The sequence below is a fragment of the Mus caroli genome, unplaced genomic scaffold (genome assembly GCF_978045245.1).
Source record: "Mus caroli unplaced genomic scaffold, Mus_caroli_1 scaffold_8, whole genome shotgun sequence".
NCBI lineage: Eukaryota > Metazoa > Chordata > Mammalia > Rodentia > Muridae > Mus > Mus caroli.
This window is the reverse complement of record NW_028227263.1, coordinates 57686019-57709754: the sequence shown is the minus strand read 5'-3', so window position 1 is coordinate 57709754 and position 23736 is coordinate 57686019. Positions and strand designations below refer to the sequence as shown.

General features: G+C 37.1%; 1 pseudogene; it reads right to left on the bottom strand.

The window, feature by feature from the left end:
* Positions 1-304: 304 nt before the first annotated feature.
* LOC110297983 (small ribosomal subunit protein uS17-like) lies at positions 305-1167 on the bottom strand (annotated as a pseudogene).
* Between the last annotated feature and the right edge of the window lie 22569 nt (positions 1168-23736).

Below are 23736 nucleotides of genomic sequence, written 5' to 3'. Positions count from 1 at the left end.
CAGGCAGTTATATATGGGTTTTTTTTTTGTTTATGTTTTTGTTTTTTTTGTTTTGTTTTCGTTTTTTAAGTTTTTTTTTTTTTTTTAGTTTTTTCGAGACAGGGTTTCTCTGTGTAACCCTGACTGTCCTGGAACTCACTCTGTAAACCAGGCTGACCTCGAACTCAGAAATTAGCCTGCCTCTGCCTCCCAAGTGCTGGGATTAAAGGCGTACATCACCATGCACGGCTTTTTTTTTTTTTTTTTTTTTTTTTGTATATTGGAAGATAACTTTATTTGTTCTAGGGCATTGGCCAGAGTCCCCTTAGAACTTCTGAAACTGCTTCTTGGGGCCAGCAGCCTTGGTGACCTTGAGCACATTGAATCGAACAGTCTTGCTCAGGGGCCTGCACTCTCCAACTTTAACAATGTCTCGGATCTGTACATCCTTGATACAGGGGGACAGGTGCACAGACATGTTCTTGTGTCACTTCTCAAATCGATTGTACTTTCTGATGTAATGGAGATAGTCCTGGCGGATGACAATAGTCCTCTGCATCCTCATCTTCATCACAACACCAGACAGGATCCGACCTTGGATGGAGACATTACCAGTTGTCTTAGTCAGGGTTTCTATTCCTGCACAAACATCATGACCAAGAAGCAAGTTGGGGAGGAAAGGGTTTATTCAGCTTACACTTCCATACTGCTGTTCATCACCAAAGGAAGTCAGGACTGGAACTCAAGCAGGTCAGGGAGCAGGAGCTGATGCAGAGGCCATGGAGGGATGTTCTTTACTGGCTTGCTTCCCCTGGCTTGCTCAGCCTACTCTCTTATAGAACCCAAGATTACCAGCCCAGGGATGGTCCCACCCACAAGGGGCCTTTCCCCCTTGATACTAATTGAGAAAATGCCTTACAGTTGGATCTCATGGAGGCATTTCCTCAACTGAAGCTCCTTTCTCTGTGATAACTCCAGCTGTGTCAAGTTGACACAAAAATAGCCAGTACACCAGTGAAGGGGCATTCCTTGTCTATGTAGACAAGAAATGGCCTCTTTGGGCATCTTGAAGCCTAGACCGATGTTTTTGTAGTACTGGGGGAGTTTTTCCTTGCCAGTTTCTCCCAGCAAAACACGCTTCTTATTTTGAAAGATTGTAGGCTACTTTTGGTAAGCACGCTTCATCTGAATGTCTTCCCGGCAGCCGGGGAAAAGGAGAAGCAGGGCCGGTCCTGGCTTCCTTATTAGTCAATGACCAGGCAGTTATACATGTTAATCATTACAATTTTTATAAACTAGACAAAAGTTCTTCAGATATCCCCATAAGTTTCTGCTACATCACACCAAAACTACCTTTCAATATTTTCATAGTGTGCTTTTTATAGCTGTGATAATACTATGATCAAATGCAATATGTGAAGGAAAATGTTTTATTTTTTTCAGATAACAGTTATAGTCTCTCATGAGTGGAAATGATGCAGGGACTCAGAGCAGAACACAAGATAAGAGTTAAAGCAGGGGACATGGAGGGACAATGCATAGTATTTTGCTCCTGTGCTCTTATACAACCAAGTACCATTTGTCCAATTGTGGCACTACCCACAGTGGATTTGAGGTTCCCACATCAACTATCAATCAAGAGATATCTCACAGACTTGACCACAGGCTGATCTTATGAAGAACTTTTCTCAATTAAGGTTCCTTCTTTCTAGATAACCCCAGGCTGTTTCAAGTCAACAAAAATACAATCGAATACACTAGCCATCGCTAATATCATAAAGCTAAAGAGAAGATTCCCCCATGTTGGACTTTCTTTCTGTTCCAGAGAAAACTTCCTATTAATTTTCACAGGAAGGAAATGCAAATTAACAAAAGTACAGTGGCAGCAGTTTTCACAGATGGTGATGTCTTCGACTTTCCCATGTCTGTTTCCTTTCTGATGTCACTCACTGGCTCCTGTACAGTTATTTTCCCTCTCACAGTGACAAGAGAATGGACAGAAACAGGAGAAGAAAGTTTACTTGATATCACAGTTTCAAAGTCCATCAAGGAATGCACATCAGAGAGCCCCATATCTGCAGGAGACATTGTTACTTTTCTATTGCTGTGATAGAAAGACCATGGCAGAGGCAACTCATAAGAAAAGGTGTTTCATTCCAGAGGGTTAGAGTCTATCATGGTGGAGTGAGCCCATCATGGTGGAGTGAAGGCATGGTAGCAGGATCGACTCAAGCTCACATTTGAAATCATAAGTAGGGGTCAGAGATAGTTAGGAATGCTACAGGTCTTTGGAACCACAAAGCACGTTCCCAATGACACATCACCAATAATACCACCCTTCCTAGCTCTTCCCAAACAGTTCCCAAACTGGGGATGAAAAATCCAAACACAGGAACCCATGGGACATTCTCATTCAAACCACCAAATGTAGATTCTCACACTAGGAAACAGAAAACAGGTATAGAAGCCAGATCAGGAGAGAAGCTTCAACGTCCATCCCATAGTGCCAACTCTGGCAGTTCCCACATTATAGAGGTTCTAACATTTCCCAAAGTAGCGACATTACCTGGCAACTAAATGTTTAAACACAAGATTATGGAGGCCATTTCCTACACTCAGCTCACAATATGCAATTGTTGGCCCCATCGTCTGTCTCATGGCCTTCTCATAATGCAAAATAAATTCAGTCTAACTTCAAGATTCCATAGATTGGTTTTCATATTTATTTAAGAAATACCTTTTCTATCTATTTTTCCTCACTGGCTGTATTAATTTACACTTTCACTAGTACTATGAGAGAATTCATTTCCCTACACATATTCCTTAGTGTTCATCATACTTTTTTTTTCTTATACTAGTGTTTTTGAAATAACCTCACTGTGGTTTTGATATCTATTTCTCCCTTTAAATTGATTTTAAGCATAAAACAAATGTTTCATTCTGTTCCACTATCATTTCTCATACACCTTTTCCATCTCTTCATGTCTCTTCTTCCTTCTCATAGTGTCCTTTCCACTTTTATGTACTAGATATAAGTACATATGAGTACATCTTAATTTAAATTTAAATCTAAAGTCTACTTGTCAGAGAAAAGACAGTATTTGTCTTTCTCTGACTTATTTTACCTGACAACATAATGATACTATTTTCTTACAAGTGTCATAATTGCACTGTTCCTTTTAGCTGAATAAAATTCCATTGTGTGTATTATCACATTTTCCTTTTCTATGCTGCCCAGTGCAGCAATAAGCTTGGACGCACAGGTAACACCAGAGTATACTAATTTTGAGTCCTTCAGATATAAATCCAGGGATGGTATTGTGGAATGGTGTAGTAGTTTTGTTTTTAGGTTTTTAGGAAACCTCATGCCGAATTCTAAAGTAGATGAAGTAGTTTATATTGCTACCAATACTATGCAAGATCTCATCTTTCTCTGCATTCTCACTTGTATTTTTTTATTTGTTTTCTCCATAATACCCATTCAGAATGGAGTGAGATGAAATCTGAGAGTCGTATTAATTTGTACTTCTCTGGTGACTTAGTGGTGTAGAATTTTTCAAATACTTATTGCTCAAATTTGTATTTCTTATCTTGAGAACTATTGACCCAGCACATTAGACTATTTATAAGTTAAATAATTTATTTCCTGATGTTTAATTTTTGGAATTCTTTATATAGCCTAGATAGTAATTTCCTACATGGAACATTTTGCTGAGAATTTTTGTTGTTGTTGTTGTTGATGATGATGATGATGGCGATGACAATGCAGGCCCTTTTTTCACTATTTCTGAGTAGAAGATTTTAACTAACAATACCATATTGTCAGTTCCTTTATTACTTGGGTCTTTTCAGAAAATCCTTGTTAATGCCTATAGCTTTAAATACCCTACATATGTTTTTCTCTAGCAATGTCAAATGTTACTCTAAAGTCTTTGGCAATATTGAATTGATGTTTTGTACTGGAGAATAGGTAGGGATCCAATCCCATTCTTTTACATGTGGATATATAGTTAGCTTAGCATCATATGTTGAAGAAGCTGCTTAGTTCATGTGTGGTTTTGATACATTTGTTATATATTAGGTGTCTATTCCTAATAATACTTATTTATGGGTCCTTCCTTCATTGCTCCATAGTTTTTAGAGTCTTTTCATTACTCCAGTGTTTCTTCTATGACTCAAGAACAATTCTTATATGAGATCCCTAAAGTTCAAACACAAGATACATACTTCCACTATACATTAGTACAAAGGAAACCTTCCCATTGTTGAAGGGATGAATAAGATGAAACAAGGAACTACTTGAATGAAAATAAGAGTAAAATCTTACTAAAGATCTTTATGTTCAGTACCCAGAGTAATTAGTACCTGAGCTCCAGAGGTTCTAAACAAATATCTCTATGGATTTACCATTGTAGCACATGTGGCCTACTTTGGATAGTGGCCCCACTCCATGCACGCAGATTTTGTAGTTTATATTCTATGCTTCATTGAAACTTCAACTTCGTGTAACTTTTTAACTAAACCCTCATTAAGATTAATACTTTTGGAAGCAACTGTTTTTCACTGATCTGAATAATATTTTACTTCATTGCTTGAGTGTGCCAAACTTGTGTTTTATCTTTTTTTTAGTAGAGGACAATTAAGATTGATTTCTGGATTTAATATTGGCCAGATGCTGTAAACACTTTCTAAAAAGTCTTCTCATATATAGTGGTAAGTCATTCTTCAAAAAATTAGCTGGTCATTAGAATATATAAGTAAGTTTTTAATGTACAAAAAATATACTTTATTTAAATGATCTGTTTTGTTCTTGGATTTTGTTCTTTTTTGAAATAAGTATGTGTGTGTGTGTTTCTGTCTGTCTCTTTGACTCTCTGTCTGTCTTGCTATATATCCAACATTGACCTTGAACTCACAACCCTCATGCCATTGTCTACTCAGTATTACAAACATGAATCACTATACATATCCAAAAGTAGCCTTTTTCACTCAAATGATGATAATTGTAAATCACATTTTGTAGAGGAATTTTAAACCAGCAACACGGCTGCTCTGCATAGAATAGAAACATGCCCTTATACACACTATTAGTCCATGAGGGTCAGTTTGTAGAAGGAAGTAGCTATTTTTGAATATAGTGCCACATTGAGATATGGCAGAGTGATAAATCAGAGAAAGATATGACAGAATGAGTCAGAGATCGGATAAACCCAACTCTCAGGAGAAAAAACAAGGGACGATGAGCTTCTTAAGAGTAGCTCAGGGTAGGGCCACAGGCCTCATCCAGCCGGATCAGCACAGGGGTAGCTGGAGCGCAGGGTTGCCTGACACCCACCAGCTACCCACAACCCCCGCCTCAGGATCTTGGGACTGCTGGTGAGTGGAACACAGCTTCTGCTCCAGTCCAATCACGCGGGACCTGAGACTGCTCTGGTTGGGGAGAGAGAAATCCGGCCTACATAGGGCCACAAGCCTCTTCCGGTCAGAAAAGCACCTGGGCAACTGGGGCGCAGGGTCGGCTGACACTCGCCAGCTACCCACAACACCCACCACAAGATCTTAAGACTTCTGGTGAGTGGAACACAGCTTCTGCTCCAATCCAATTGCACGCGGGACCAGAGACTGCATTAGTTAGGGAAGCAGAAAACCGGCCTGAGTAGGACCACAGGCCTCTTCCAGCTGGACCAGCACCGGGGTACCGTCAGCTACCCACGACCCCCGCCGCAGGATTTTGAGACTGCTGGTGAGTGGAACACAGCTTCTGCTCCAATCTTTAAACAGTGACAACGATAACAACTAACCCCAGAGATTACCAGATATCGAAAGGTAAACGTAATAATCTTACTAACAGAAACCAAGACCACTCACTATCATCAAAACCCAGCACCCCCACTTCGCCCAGTCCAGGGCACCCCAACACACCGGAAAAGCTAGACACGGATCTAAAAGCATATCTCCTGATGATGGTAGAGGACTTCAAGAAGGACTTTAATAACACACTTAAAGAAATACAGGAGAACAATGCTAAACAGGCAGAAGACACTAAAGAGGAAGCACAAAAATCCCTTAAAGAATTGCAGGAGAACACTGCTAAAGAGTTACAAATCCTTAAAGAAAAACAGGATAACATAATCAAACAGGTAGAAGTCCTTACAGAAAAACAGGAAAACACATCCAAACAGATGATGGAAATGAACAAAACCATACTAGACCTAAAAAGGGAAGTAGACACAATAAAGAAAACCCAAAATGAGGCAACACTGGAGATAGAAACCCTAGGAAAGAAATCTGGAACCATAGATACGAGCATCAGCAACAGAATACAAGAGATGGAAGAGAGAATCTCAGGTGCAGAAGATTCCATAGAGAACATCTGCACAACAATCAAGGAAAATGGAAAATGCAAAAAGATCCTAACTCAAAACATCCAAGAAATACAGGACAAAATGAGAAGACCAAACCTATGGATAATAGGAGTGGATGAGAATGAAGATTTTCAACTCAAAGGACCAGCAAACATCTTCAACAAAATTATAGAAGAAAACTTCCCAAATCTAAAGAAAGAGATGCCCATGAACATACAAGAAGCCTACAGAACTCCAAATAGACTGGACCAGAAAAGAAATACCTCCCGACACATAATAATCAGAACAACAAATGCTCTAAATAAAGATAGAATACTAAAAGCAGTAAGAGAAAAAGGCCAAGTAACATATAAAGGCAAGCCTATCAGAATTACACCAGATTTTTCACCAGAGACTATGAAAGTCAGAAGATCCTGGACAGATGTTATACAGACATTAAAAGAACACAAATTCCAGCCCAGGCTACTATACCCAGCCAAACTCTCAATTAACATAGATGGAGAAACCAAAGTATTCCACGACAAAACCAAATTCACACATTATCTCTCCACGAATCCAGCCCTTCAAAGGATAATAACAGAAAAAAACCAATACAAGGACAGGAACCACGCCCTAGAAACTACAAGAAGGTAATCCCTCAACAAACCTAAAAGAAGACAGCCACAAAAACAAAATGCCAACTTTAACAACAAAAATAACAGGAAACAACAATTACTTTTCCTTAATATCTCTTAATATCAATGGACTCAACTCCCCGATAAAAAGACATAGACTAATAAACTGGCTACACAAACAAGACCCAACATTTTGCTGCTTACAGGAAACTCATCTCAGAGAAAAGGATAGACACTACCTCAGAATGAAAGGCTGGAAAACAATTTTCCAAGCAAATGGCATGAAGAAACAAGCTGGAGTAGCCATTCTAATATCTGATAAGATTGACTTCCAACCCAAAGTCATTAAAAAAGACAGGGAGGGACACTTCATACTCATCAAAGGTAAAATCCTCCAAGAGGAACTATCAATCCTGAATATCTATGCTCCAAATACAAAGGCAGCCACATTCATTAAAGAAACTTTAGTAAATCTCAAAGCACACATTGCACCTCATACAATAATAGTGGGAGACTTCAACACACCACTTTCACCAATGGACAGATCATGGAAACAGAAACTAAACAGGGACACAGAGAAACTAAGAGAAATTATGAATCAAATGGATCTGGCAGATATCTACAGAACATTCTATCCTAAAACAAAAGGATATACCTTCTTCTCAGCACCTCATGGTACCTTCTCCAAAATTGACCACATAATTGGTCACAAAACAGGCCTCAACAGATACAAAAATATTGAAATTGTCCCATGCATCCTATCAGATCACCATGGACTAAGGCTGATCTTCAATAACAAAATAAATAATAGAAAGCCAACCTTCACGTGGAAACTGAACAACACTCTTCTCAATAATACCTTGGTCAAGGAAGGAATAAAGAAAGAAATTAAGGAATTTTTAGAGTTCAATGAAAATGAAGCCACAACATACCCAAACTTATGGGACACAATGAAAGCATTTTTAAGAGGAAAACTTTTAGCTCTGAGTGCCTCCAAAAGGAAACTAGAGAGAGCACACATTAGCAGCTTGACAACACACCTAAAAGCACTAGAACAAAAGGAAGCAAATTCACCCAAGAGGAGTAGACGGCAGGAAATAATCAAACTCAGGGGTGAAATCAACCAAGTGGAAACAAGAAAAACTATTCAAAGAATCAACCAATCAAGGAGCTGGTTCTTTGAGAAAATCAACAAGATAGATAAACCCTTAGCCAGACTCACTAGAGGGCACAGGGAAAGCATCCTAATTAACAAAATCAGAAATGAAAAAGGAGACATAACAACAGATCCTGAAGACATCCAAAACACCATCAGATCCTTCTACCAAAGGCTATACTCAACAAAACTGGAGAACCTGGATGAAATGGAGAAGTTCCTAGACAGATACCAGGTACCAAAGTTGAATCAAGATCAGGTTAATGATCTAAACAGCCCTATATCCCCCAAAGAAATAGAAGCAGTCATTAATAGTCTCCCAACTAAAAAAAGCCCAGGACCAGATGGGTTTAGTGCAGAGTTCTATCAGACCTTCAAAGAAGATCTAATCCCAGTTCTTCACAAACTATTCCACAAAATAGAAACAGAAGGTACTCTACCCAACTCATTCTATGAAGCCACAATTACTCTGATACCTAAACCAGAAAAAGACCCAACAAAGATAGAAAACTTCAGACCAATATCCCTTAAGAATATTGATGCAAAAATCCTCAATAAAGTTCTTGCTAACCGAATCCAAGAACACATCAAAACAATCATCCATCCTGACCAAGTAGGTTTCATCCCAGGGATGCAGGGATGGTTCAATATACGGAAATCCATCAACGTAATCCAGTATATAAACAAACTCAAAGACAAAAACCACATGGTCATCTCGTTAGATGCGGAAAAAGCATTTGACAAGATCCAACACCCATTCATGATAAAAGTCTTGGAAAGATCAGGAATTCAAGGCCCATACCTAAACATGATAAAAGCAATCTACAGCAAACCAGTAGCCAACATCAAAGTAAATGGTGAGAAGCTTGAAGCAATCCCTCTAAAATCAGGGACTAGACAAGGCTGTCCACTTTCTCCATACCTATTCAACATTGTACTTGAAGTCCTAGCCAGAGCAATTCGACAACAAAAGGAGATCAAAGGGATACAAATTGGAAAAGTTGAAGTCAAAATATCACTTTTTGCAGATGATATGATAGTATATATAAGTGACCCTAAAAATTCCACCAGAGAACTCTTAAGCCTCATAAACAGCTTCGGTGAAGTAGCTGGATATAAAATTAACTCAAACAAATCAATGGCCTTTCTCTACACAAAGAATAAACAGGCTGAGAAAGAAATTAGGGAAACAACACCCTTCTCAATAGTCACAAATAATATAAAATATCTTGGCGTGACTCTAACTAAGGAAGTGAAAGATCTGTATAATAAAAACTTCAAGTCTCTGAAGAAAGAAATTATAGAAGATCTCAGAAGATGGAAAGATCTCCCATGCTCATGGATTGGCAGGACCAACATTGTAAAAATGGCTATCTTGCCAAATGCAATCTACAGATTCAATGCAATCCCCATCAAAATTCCAAATCAATTCTTCAACGAATTAGAAAGTGCAATCTGCAAATTCATCTGGAATAACAAAAAACCTAGGATAGCAAAAACTCTTCTCAAGGATAAAAGAACCTCTGGTGGAATCACCATGCTGGACCTAAAGCTCTACTACAGAGCAATTGTGATAAAAACTGCGTGGTACTGGTATAGTGACAGACAAATAGACCAATGGAATAGAATTGAAGACCCAGAAATGAACCCACACACCTATGGTCACTTGATCTTCGACAAGGGAGCTAAAAACATCCAGTGGAAGAAAGACAGCATTTTCAACAAATGGTGCTGGCACAACTGGTTGTTAACATGTAGAAGAATGCGAATTGATCCACTCCTATCTCCTTGTACTAAGGTCAAGTCTAAGTGGATCAAGGAACTTCACATAAAACCAGAGTCACTGAAACTTATAGAGGAGAAAGTAGGGAAAAGCCTTGAAGATATGGGCACAGGGGAAAAATTCCTGAATAGAACAGTAATGGCTTGTGCTGTAAGATCGAGAATTGACAAGTGGGACCTCATGAAACTACAAAGCTTCTGCAAGGCTAAAGACACCATCAATAAGACAAAAAAACCACCAACAGATTGGGAAAGGATCTTCACCTATCCTAAATCAGATAAGGGACTAATATCCAATATATATAAAGAACTCAAGAAGGTGGACTCCAGAAAGTCAAATAACCCCATTAAAAAATGGGGCTCAGAACTGAACAAAGAATTCTCACCTGAGGAATACCGAATGGCAGAGAAACACCTGAAAAAATGTTCAACATCCTTAATCATCAGGGAAATGCAAATCAAAACAACCCTGAGATTCCACCTCACACCAGTCAGAATGGCTAAGATCAAAAATTCAGGTGACAGCAGATGCTGGCGAGGATGTGGAGAAAGAGGAACACTCCTCCATTGTTGGTGGGATTGCAAGCTTGTACAACCACTCTGGAAATCAGTCTGGCGGCTCCTCAGAAAATTGGACATAGTACTACCGGAGGATCCAGCAATACCTCTCCTGGGCATATATCCAGAAGATGTCCCAACCGGTAAAAAGGACACATGCTCCACTATGTTCATAGCAGCCCTATTTATAATAGCCAGAAGCTGGAAAGAACCCAGATGTTCCTCAACAGTGGAATGGATACAGAAATTATGGTACATTTACACAATGGAGTACTACTCAGCTATTAAAAAGAATGAATTTATGAAATTCCTAGCCAAATGGATGGTCCTGGAGGGCATCATCTTGAGTGAAATAACACAATCACAAAAGAACTCACACAATATGTATTCACTGATAAGTGGATATTAGCCCAAAACTTAGGATACCCAAGATATAAGATACAATTTGATAAACGCATGAAACTCAAGAAGAATGAAGACCAAAGTGTGGACACTGTGCACCTTCTTAGAATTGGGAACAAAACACCCAGGGAAGGAGTTACAGAGACAAAGTTTGTAGCTGTGATGAAAGGATGGACCATTTAGAGACCGCTGTATCCAGGGATCCATCCCATAATCAGCTTCTAAACGCTGACACCATTGCATACACTAGCAAGATTTTGCTGAAAGGACCCAAATATAGCTGTCTCTTGTGAGACTATGCCGGGGCCTAGCAAACACAGGAGTGGATGTTCACAGTCAGCTATTGGATGTATCACAGGGCTCCCAATGGAGAAGCTAGAGAAAGTACCCAAGGAGCTAAAGGGATCTGCAACCCTATTGTTGGAACAACATGAAGTACTAACCAGAACCCCGGAGCTCTTGTCTCTAGCTGCATATGTATCGAAAGATGGCCTAGTTGGCCATCAATGGAAAGAAAGGCCCATTGGACTTGCAAACTTTATATGCCCCAATATAGGGGAATGCCAGGGCCAAAAGAATGGGAATGGGTGGGTAGGGAAGTGGGGGGCGCTATGGGGGACTTTTGGGATAGCATTGGAAATGTAATTGAGGAAAATATGTAATAAAAATATTAAAAATCAAAAAAAAAAAGAGTAGCTCAGGAAGAGAGAATGATTGGTCATTTGTGAGTCAGTTCCATTGAGTTCAATTGAGTGCTGAGCAGTTCAGTTGGGTCAGTTCTATTCAGTCAGTTGAGTTCAGTGCAGTGGAGCTGAGTGCAGTAACATTGAGTTTGTTCATGAGTTCATGGAGTTGAGTGTTGCATGTCAGCAGAAGCATTTTAAGCCAGAGAATAAAATGGAGCCAAAAGATTAGACCAAATTGCCAAAGCTAGTTTTAGCTCATGAGAGCAATTCAGTTAAAAGCTGAGAAAAGTCAGATTGAATCAGTCGGCATGGAGAGGAGTTTGAGCCAGAACAAATGAGTTGAACCACCCAGAGTTCAGATTGAACTAGAAAGGTTGGGCTTATTCAGCAGTAAGCCTCTGAGACAATTAATTATATCTGGTCAATAAAAGTTACTTTAACAAAAGTTACAGTTATTATTTTTTTAGAAATCCAAAGAGAAAAAAATTTTGACTAAATCTTAGAACTTTATTTTTAAAAGCTAGTATATATTAACTAGAAATAAAATTAATATACCCCAATTTATTTGGAGTATTTTATTTTTATAGATCAATGAAATTCGAGAATCTGCATGTCTAAAAATCAGATCATGTTAAAAACAACTTTTATGAACATGTGAATTATGGTGATAATGCTTGTCTCCTTAAAAGGTCATGAGTATTAGGCAAAAAAATTATAAAATTGCTTATTTAACCACAGCCCTCTAGTTTTTCTTTGTTTGTTCGTTTTGCCTTGTTTTTTTGTTTTTGTTTTTGTTTTTGTTCTTTGTCTTTTGGCAAAAACATAAAAACATCTAGGATTGTACAAGTTTTATTGTCATCACTATGATATTCAGAAAAGTCATTCTTTTCTACATGTTCTGTCCATCTTCTCATGCTTAATATGTGTTATGTCTCCAGGGGTGAATGTCAAAGGACAGTGCCCAGAATCCTCCAAATATCACCATGCCTAGTACTTGAAATATGATTAAAGCTCTCAAAGTTTCTACCTGTATTGCATACCAGCATTTGTAACTTGTGTCACAAGCTATGCTGTCAGCTGGTACAGATCTATCACTGGTGATCCAGGTCAGAGCCCTAGAACATGACTTTGCTTAGCATAGGCATTTTAGTAGAAATGATATAAAGTTTTGAAATTGAATGACACTATTTGTGCAATTTATTTTGCCATTCATGTGATGTCTTCTCCATAGGGCTATACTTATAAAACACTGACTTGTACTCAAACAGCCTATCTCCCAATCATGGTTAATTCCACAGTATTAAGATTATTTTTACTTGGTATGAGAAAATGGCCCTTCATATAATTTCTTGATGGCTGGTCTGTCAAGTGTTCCATCTTAATTGGGAAAGGCAAAGGAAACCTTATGCAGGATCAAGTATTTCATTTTCCATTATCAAAAAAAAAGAGGTTTCTTCCAAGTTCATAATAGAATATGATTCCCAGAAATGAATTTAAGCTTATCTCAGAAAACTTCAAATTCTAATCTCCAATTATAATTAGTATAAAAATTAATTTTACTCTTATGTATGTGCTATGAGAATATATTTGACCCCGTAACATTGTTTTAGCACAATCTAATATATTAAAAATTATACCGCAGTTAACTTTGCTGTGTATCTAAAATTTATACCTTTATTTATTCTTACATATGCTTATTAATGTTTTGCCTTCATAAATGAATATACACCATAGGTATACCTGGTGCGTGTGACAGTGAGAAGAGGGCATTGGACCACCTGGAACTGGAGTTACCGACAGTTTTGACACACCTTGTGGATGCTGGGTCCTCTGCAAAAGCAACAGGTGCTTGCAACTGCTGGGACCCTTTACTGTGTATTTCGGTGCATATATACTTTTCTAGTAGTAACTGTAATGTATGTCTTATTAAATTATAAAAAAGGTGTGAAAGAAATCAAAGTTATATACATCAAAATTTTCACAAATACATGTAACCTAAGAAGTGATTTTTCCCCCAGCAAAAGTAAAAGAAAAAAAAGGATCAAAATAGACGTCTTTAGATTTTTGTGACATCTGTGACATTTTTTTTGTTATTAGAAATTAACACAATCTAAATAGCCTAATGTCATTGCTTTTATATTTAACAAATATTCCCTAAAGTTTGGGAGCTAACATAAGCCATATTATATTACAAAATTGACAAAGAGTATATGTTCTTATGGGCTAGTAATTTTTCAGAGACAGTCCCTCAACACACATATTCTGTAGACCAAGAAACACGTTATGATGACAGCTGCCTAAGGAGGCTGTGCTTGTGGGCCTTTGGTTGGTAAACTAGAAAGCACTTCAAAGAAGCCAAAGAGTATAGGAATAAAAGAACATCTCTACCAAAAATATAGATATGGGAATCAAACCACTCCAAGACCAGTTAGGCAATCACCAGGATTCTGCAGGGCAGAAAGCAGAGAAGCAAAAGGGAGTGTCAAGTCCTAAAGGTTTTGAGCATCACTAGAAGACCATCTTCTTGTGCTTAATGACCATTGTTGTGTTCTTCTCTTTCACACCGTGAAATCACCACATTTCCACGTTTCTTCCTAGAGTATAGACAGGAAAATACCAGTTCTCGTGTCACAATATTACATCCCCTTCCTTTACAACCAAGAAAGCACAATGGTGTCACTGAGTGAGTGTGATCTTGTTTTTGGACTAATCTACAGTTATGATGAGAAATAATAAGTATTATAAATCTTTTCTATTTTAATAGTTTTAATTACAATATAACAGTATATGTTGATTATATTTCATTAAACTCAAAAATAACAACATAACGTGATAGTACTGACTTCTTTTCTCGAAAACTGTAATGTCCCAACACCATAGTTATACTGTTACTCTGAGAATGTGTAATTGAAAAGTATCTCTAGTAATGGAATCACATGATCAGTTGTTTACTAGTTGAGGCCAGTAATAACGTTCTTCCCAGCCCCCTAAAAGGGAATGTTTAAAGCATTGGAGATGTAAGGTTATTTACACTGAAAGCTAGCATTTCATTTGTAAGAACTTGCTACAACTTTCTCTTTGTAATGTGTTTGGATTTTATAGACTTTCCCGGGCCAGAATGACTTTGGAGAGATGTATGCCACAGAATACATCCTGTTTTGTTGTTGTTATTTGAAATTGATCTCCCCACCTTGGTTAAAAGTCTCCAGTCTAGTAATTAGGAACTGCTGTGCTCACTTCTTCCTAGCTAAAGTCTCATACTGAGAAAATTACATTTTACTTGGCTTGAGTTCTACTCTTGAGTGATGCTCAAGTTAAGCAGGTGTGCCTGGTGGCATTTCATGCCTTTGGTGGATAAAGTGTTGTGCATGAGATGGCCTGTGTAGACTGAGCTCCTGGAAATGCAGGATCACTGATTGCCATTTTCTCACTCACTTTCAGTAGGAACATGATGTAATTTCTTGTAACCTTTTGCCTACACCATTTTAGTGGCTTCCCGCTAGTCTCTGGTAGAGCTCAAAGTGGTTTCCTAATCGAGTTGGTTAATACTGCAGTTCAACAGATAGAATCCTGTAATTTTCCTCTTATGGGTTTTTCATGGTTTGGAGAAATTAAAACAGGAGGTTCATGAATCAGTTCCATGTACCTTTGCAAGTGTCTTCGCATAGTGCACTCCTCCACACTAACCTATTCAGCAAATTCTCGTTCTCTCTCTCTCTCTCTCTCTCTCTCTCTCTCTCTCTCTCTCTCTCTCTGTGTGTGTGTGTGTGTGTGTGTGTGTGTGCTGTCTGCCTGTCTTTGATGATTGAGCAAAGGCAGTTCTCTGACTGCCTGAAGCCATTCTATCAAACCATGCATAAAAATGCATGCTCAGAACGACTGTGTATTCCAGTCTTTTATTATCTCACCATTAGTGAAAAAGATGAATTTTACTCATCTATTCCTTATTTCACTCATCTGCATAAAGGATTTCTTTTGTTGTTGTTGTTGGTGGTGGTGGTGGTGGTTTTGGTTTTGGTTTTGGTTTTGACTTTGGCTTTGGTTTTGCGTTTTTTTGAGACAGGGTTTCTCTGTATAGCCCTGGCTGTCCTGGAACTCACTTTGTAGACCAGGTTGGCCTCGAACTCAGAAATCTGCCTGCCTCTGCCTTCCAAGTGCTGTAAGGTGTGCACCACTACGCCCAGCTTTGCATAATGGATTTCTATGAGCTGTCCACTCTTCCTAGACTTCACATGATCTTCCTCCCTCTTACTGTCTCTACATGGTCTATTAAAACCCTCCATCTTTCACCAGTAGAAGAGAACAAAACAATGCCCCAAAGGAATTGGATAATTTTGTTTGTTTGTTCAACTTAATTATTTTTTTTGTAATAAATAAAGCATGGGATATAACCATTTCTAGCGGACGATAGACGTCCAATAATCAACTCCAGTTAATTTATGCCTAAATTAGTATATTGAAAATCTGTGTTATATTGTAATCAAATGCATGACTATTTTTAATATCAATGGTCAGGAAAGAAAAGAAAAAGAATACTTCCAGATATAGATATCAGGAACTAAGAGTCTTCGTAGTTGTTTATTCTAGATATTAACAAATTCCAGCTATCACCAGATGCAAAGGCATACTATATAAAATTCAAATTTTCTACAGACAAAGCATTTGAACATTCTAACTGAGATACATCTAGATCTCTAGATCTAGATGCTGGGAAAAAGATGATGCTATTTGAATGAATTGAATAAAAAAATTGTATAAAATTGAATTAAAATTACTTCTTGTCGATCAGAAAAGATAAATAAATAGAAAAATTAAATGCTTTTAGTCAAATAAATAATAACAAACATTGAAACAAGGAGAATACTCATGCAAGCAAGGTTTCAAGAGATCAAAAACGTTGGTAAAATGGAAAGGGCTACAGTTTGGGAATTGAATGTCCTAGAGTTCAAGTACAAATACTTTGGCATCAAATAGGCTGACCCGTACTGGGAGATTATGTTGATTTACCATAGGACTGCTTTTAGGATATATGGGGTAACCTATACAAATTTTCCAGTCCAAAGCAAGTTTCTAATAAAGTGTATCTGTTACTCTTATTAGTATGCCATGGCATGTTCAAAGAATTTAGGGATAAGAGTATAAATCCATAATGGCATATTGCAGGAGATCCCTGAATGCCCCTAAGAGGACACAACTGAGAAATAATCAGGATGTAGCCCCAGGATGTGTGCATGCTTCCAGATATCTGATTGCAAAAGTCACTATCATAAATTAATCTAGGAATTGCCTACTGCTGTGCCCTCATTGTAGCAATAACCTCATCTATTCATTACCTTTGTCCCAAAGATATAATATTCTAATAAAGAAAATGAAGAAGCAACTTTTAATACTTGATTAAAATTTAAGATAATGTTCTTCACTCTCACTGCAACATTCAATTTTCTGCAATGCAACTGATTATAACTAGTCATTTTTATGCATGAAAATGTATGTGTTGATAAGTCCATATAGGTCCAGAAGATAAGTGGATTTGTTACCTATAAAACATTTAAATTAAAGAAAACAACTCAATACTTTATTCTTTTTATCATGACCTTATACTAGACATTCTAAATAATGTGAATGATAAAAAAGTCTCTCCCCAACTAATAGAAAACTTTACCCTCTGCTCAGTTCATTGCCTTAGAGCAATGTCTCTGTCATCTATCTATTCCTCAGTTTTCAACAACAATTTTTATATTTTGTTCAATTTTTTGGATCATCTACATAAACCTTATGAAAAAAGTAGGTTTAAGGTCTCATTAAAGTGATTCACCAGTTTACATTACTCTTTTTAAGGATTTTAATTCCCAGCTTAGACTTGGTAAAATGAAATTTTAGATTCCTTATCTGAAGAACAGGACAATAACCTTTATTCATCCAAATTAGAAGTCTAGATGTGTGGTGCAGGTTAGCAATGAATAGACAAAATTCCTGGGACAATGTTTTCTACTTAGGCTTCCAAAGTGCACTACTTATTGTGATGTGATTAATTATGAAGTCACAGATCTATAAAGTACATCATATAGCTAATTCCGAGGGAGATATACATCAATAAACAGACAAGTTCTATGCAGTGTAACAAGAGATTGGGTGAAGTTACCTGCAGCACACTCCAGGAAAACTGTGTAGGGTTGGGGGTCACAGGCGCTGCTGAGTCAATCCATTCTGATTGGAATTACTAATAGATATAAAGGAACTTGTAGTGAACAGACTCTTACAAGGAGAAATGGGATGACTTCAAAAAGGTTTATAGGAAGTTGCAAGGCCTAATTCAAAATGAACAATTAATTATTTCTTATGAAAGCATATTCTAAAGTATCACCTGGCTAGGCACACTGTACTTGACTCTCAACACTTCTACTGGATAAACTTCAGTGCTACTTTCTCTAAACTCAAGTAACACATGCTGCAGCTTGCTCAAGGAAGAGGTTCAGAGAATAAAGGGCTATTCACAGTTTCTGTTCTAAAGCTGCGGCTTGCTCAGGAACATCATCAATAAAATTTAGTTTCTAGCCAATATAACCTTTATTTTTATCCAGGCATAGGACCAGAATTTTTAACTTGAAAAATACAAGTATCTCTCAAGTCATATTTACAATGCTACTTTTCTTGTCTACTTAAAGTGGAGGGGTTGGGGTCATTCCTATGTAGGAAAGTATGTCTTTTAAAGTATGCTTCTTAAAAATGATATTCTATTTATGAATGCACCATATTTTAATTATTCATCACTTGATTAACATCTGGGATGTTTTCATTTTCTCACTATTGTAACCAGAGAAACAATGGACACTTATAAAAGTAAGCAGTTACCTCTATAGTAGAATATAGAGTCCTTTGGGTATGTGCCCAAGAATGGTAAATAGCTGGATCATGCAGTAGTAGGTCTGTTTTCAGCCTTTTAAGGAACTTATACAGATTCCCATAGTGCCTATTTGCACTGTCACCACCGGTAAATAAATGTCTCCCTTCCCCCACACCTATGACATTAATTTTTTTTTTAGAAATTTTAAAGTAATTTTAATTCAGATTAATCTGGTGGTTAAATAATTTTTAAATGTTTCTCAGCCATTCGTGTTTCATCTTTGGCAAACTCTGTTTAGTTCCATGCCCCATTTTATACTGATTCATTTTTCCTCCTGATGCTTAAGTTTTGTCTTTTCTTTTCCTTACTTTTCTTTCTTTCTTTCTTTTTTAATTCTTTGTGTATTCTAGATACTGTCCATTTGTCAGACCCATAGCTGGTAAAGAATTTTCCATTCCATAGACTGCATCTTCACTTAAATGATAGTGACTCGTTATTCCAACGTGTTTTAAAGAGTTTCCTATGGTCCCATTATTTAACTGTTAGTCTTAAAGCCTATATTATCAGGGTCCTGTTCAGAAAGTAATTTCCTGTACAGTTGAGTTCAAATACATTTCCAACTTTCCCCAGTATCAGATTCAGAGAACCCAGGCTTTTGTTGAGCTTCTTGATCCATTGGAAATAGTCTTATGCAGGCTAAGGAACAAGGATCTGGCTTCACTCTCCTCCAGGCAGCTAGCTATCCAGTTAGATTCTCACGATTTCTTTAAGATTCTGTCTTTTCTACAGAATGTACTCTTGGAATCTTTGGGAAATGCAGATGGCTGATGTAACAGCATACTCTTATATGTGGGTCCCTAATTTTTTTTTAATGTTTACCTTTTTTTAATTTGTTGGGGGAGATCATCCAATGGTGTATATAAAAATTATTGTTACCTATTTATTTGTTGAAATTACATTTTTAATATTTTGTTTTAAAATTACATACACATATATGTATACACACACACACACACACACACATATATATATATATATATATATATATATATATATATTATATCAAATTACCTATAACTAAACACAGAATGTAATTTGTCTACTGTAAACTTCATTGGTCCTTTTCTTTTCATCGAACTCTTATCTTGTCATTACATTTGCAGTATCTTTCTCTGTTCTGAGAAAAAGCTCAGTTTGTTTATTAGCTGAACCCAGAGCATCACAACACCACACAAGTGTGCTACCACTGATCTATATCTCCAGCCCTTCATTTCCTTATTAAATGTTGTGCTATCTAGTCTCACTTAGTTGCCTGAGCTGGCTTTGCGCTCACTCAATAGTTTAGACAGACACTGGATTTTTTATCTTTTTGCCTCAGCAACCTGAGTAGCAGGTATTTTTATTTTATTGCAATTTTTAACATGTTTTATTGTGGTATATTACAGATTTAAATTTTTATCTATCTTACTCTAGTGTGTGCTTGAATGTGAAAACCTAAGGTTGCTTCTTCTATGTAGCTATATTTACCTTCCCACAGTGGTATATGCTGTCTTCACCACATTTTACCTCATCTCTGCTTATCTTTCCACATTCCGATCACATCTATAATATATAGACCCATGTTTCCTCTTCTGTGGATTATTGCTATAACCCATCACTGTCACCTCTCTTTTGCTCAAGCATTGCCAAATCACTTTCTTCATGTGAAAGGGTATTTGTATCACATATTATCTCCACAGACTCAGAAGTGAAAGCCAAATATGTCATTCAGGCCCCTCTGGTAGCTTCCTGCAAAAACCTTAGATGAGAGTTACCACAGCAATCACCATGAGATAACAATCAGTCACTATGGCAATGAGACTATACATTCGTGATCTTTAGAAAACATCTGTAACGTCCTTAAGACTATGGCTACTTTGGGGAGAGAGGGTCTTTAACAGCATGTGTTTATCCTTCTATAACGTCCACCTGCTCCCATGGGCATTCACACTGAAGTAATAAGGAGAGTCAGGTTAAAGAGTAGGGCATATGTGGACTTCCAGCAAGACTTAATGGAGTATATTTCAATACACTTCCAGGTGACTCAAATCACTTCTCCAAAAGCCATTTTAGGTAACCTATCCTCTGTCAGGCCACCTCCCCATGAGTGTCACCTGTGTTCGATCATATGGATGATTTATTCTTTGTTCTCCAAGCCAGTCTTTCTATATGCTATTATTCTTCACATCTGTCCTTTCCCTACTGACATCATACAAGACCACTGGTTTGCATAGGCCTGGGGACTGTGGGAAAACATGACAGCGATAAAAGGAAGCACTAAGTACAGATAGATCCAGGTCCCAACACTTCATTCCTCTAGGGAGGAATGAAGGACATAGCCAGTCTGTGTGTCTCTTCTCCTTGAGTTTCTTAATTCCCTTTCCTGAATCTCCTGTTTGAGTTTCTAGGTAGCTTTGCAGATGTAAATACCAAAAACCTGGTGATACTTTAGCAAATCTGTTAAATATGGTCTTGGCCTCTTTCTGTTATCTGAGCTCACACAGACCCTAATCCAAGAAGCCCAGGGGTAGGTCCTCAATTCCATTCCACTAATAAATGTGTTTGTTATATACCAGTACTATGGTTTTGGTTTTTGATTTGTTGTTTTTGTCTTGTTTTGCTTTGTTTATTTTTCTTGTTGGTGGTTGTGGTTCTTGTTTGTTTTTCTTTTCTGCTACAGGTCTATGGCTTAAACTGATAATCTGAGAAGGCAGTACTTCCAGAATTTTCTCTATTGTTGAGGATTTTTTGTCTATCATAGGTCTTTTGTGCTTCAACATGAAATTTAAGAATTTCTTTCCATTTCTTGGAAAAATTGTATTGCAATTTTCATGGAAATTTCCTTGAATCAATAGATTCTTTTGGTAGGATGATCATTTTTAAGACATTAATTCTAACAATTCATGAGTATAGGAACCCTGAGAGCTTCAGTAATAACAGGTCTGGCAAAGATCTATCCACTGGTGCAATAGTGGCAGGAATGTCATGATGAAACCAATCACTTTCTGATTGTATTTAAGGCCATCTCACCAAATGAAACCTATTCTTTGCACCATCATTATGGACAAGAACCTGTTACTAAATAGATTTAATATTAAACCAACAAGACATATTAAAGCTCAAGCCAGATAAATTTCTAGCATGAAAAGCAGGGGTAGACACAAGATTCCACTGCTAGCTAAGGAATATTGGCAACTGGGAGGTCCTGGGAAGAAAATCAGGTTTGTTTGGTTTTTTTTAAAGGTATAGCTCCTGTAAGTCAACAATTCTTCTGTAGGAGGTCACATATTCAAAGCTTATATAAGGAACACAAATTAGATTTGATGGGTTTTAAAATAATAGGAGAGAAAAGTTGAGTAGGTAGGTAATGGGGGAGGGGTGAATCTGGAAGGATTTGGAATGTGGTAAATATGATCAAATACATTGTATAAATTTCTCAACTCATAAAAACAAATAAATCCAGAATCAAGAGAAGTGTGTTAGAGTGTAAAATTAGTAAAATAACCCAAGAATGTTTTGAAATGTATTAAAGTTATTAACTGATTCTTCATTTTTCAAAAGAAATATATTAAAGATATTTCAATGAAAAGTCATAACTAGAATATTCAACCATCCATACAAATTATCTATGAATTTAATATTCATTTTCAATTAATTATAACCTACTGTGTTTTGATACTAAACTAATCATAGGGATGTATATATGCACAATATATGTTGCTTTCTCACAAGTCTTCTACATACCAGAAAGAGATATATAATCAATAGACTGAAATAAAGTGGTATATTTTAAAATAAGATTGTCTATGATTAGAGACACAAAAGGTGAAGCTTTCAAATTGTTCCCATGGAGAGAGGCTAGGGATACAAGGGCTATACATTAACATAATAAAAGCAATTTATAGAAATCCTATGGTCACCATCAAACTAAGTGGAGAGAAACTCAAAGCACTGGCACTAAATTCAGAAACAAGACAAGGATGTCTATCTCCTCTGTGCATTCAGTGTAGCACATGGGGCAAAATTTTTCAAGTGTTATGGCATCAATGAGAATGAGCCACAGGATAAACTATTGCATAGAGTCAAAGGTTGTGAGCTCTAGAGTTCCCTTAAATTTTCTCCATCCAAGGTGAGAAAAGACATATAATATGGCCAAAGTTGAGACGACAAATGTATCTGGACTGAAAACAAGAGTGGAGAAAATGGTTGATTTTTTTCCTAGATCCTTCTCTGGGTTTAGTTTCTGCTTCTCCCTCCTTTCATTCTAGGAGTGTCTATGAGACATAAGGTGAGTAAAATTAAACTTATTCTATATTTCTTTAGTGTAACTTATTTAGTAAGAGACCATCCATCCAAATTCTTTAAGTGGAGGTGAAAAAGGAAGAAAGAGAAAGAGGAGAGAGAAAAGAGGGAAGGGGGAGAGGTTCTGAGACAGGTTTGACTTCAACAGACAACAAAGGATAAGCATTTGAAGCATGATCTTGAGCTTGGCTTCCTGATAACATTCATGGCACTCCACAGTCCTTTCAAAGATCAGGCACAAAGCCAGGACTTCAAAGAAGTTTTCCAATGAAAGGATTTGGTAAATGAGGCCACACTGATGCAGCAATTTCAAATTCAATATTCAGAAATAAGCTGAAGAGAAGTGTGGTCTACACACTTGACCTGATAAAAGTCTGCTTCATAAGCTGAAACTTAATCATTTTCAAAGCAGCCATCTTGTAATACATTTTAATTTATATCTAGAGCTATCCTAACCAAAAAACTTTCTTTTAGATAAAAGCAAAGGTTATAGAAAGACAAATTATATAATAAATCTCAAAAATAAAAGAAATAATGAAAATAACACAGCTTACATTTCTTTTTTAAATTTAGGAATACAGTGTGCTTACTTTCCTCATTTCTAATATTCAGAGATAAGTTGGAAATCTAAACAATGAGATGCAGTTGAATTCAGTTTTCAGCTCAAGACACATTGTGCCTCCAACAATTATAAGCAATTTCCCTTGATTTATTCTTTGTTTTTCCCTTGTTTGTTTGTTAATATTTTGTCCTCATTAAAAACAAAAACACAGGAGTGAAGAACTTACTGAATAAGAAAAAAGAGAAAAAAGTTCACTAGTTTTTATTTAATTTGTCATCAGCTAAATTTTAAGAACATCTCTCTAAAATTGATTCTTTTTGAATTGCCTTTAATCTGTTTTTGCAGTTCAGTTGCTATCACCCTCCCATTCTGCCCCCAACAGTTCCTCATCCTATTCTTCCTTCCCAGTCTCCAAGAGGATGTCCCCACACCTCCAGACCTCCCTAC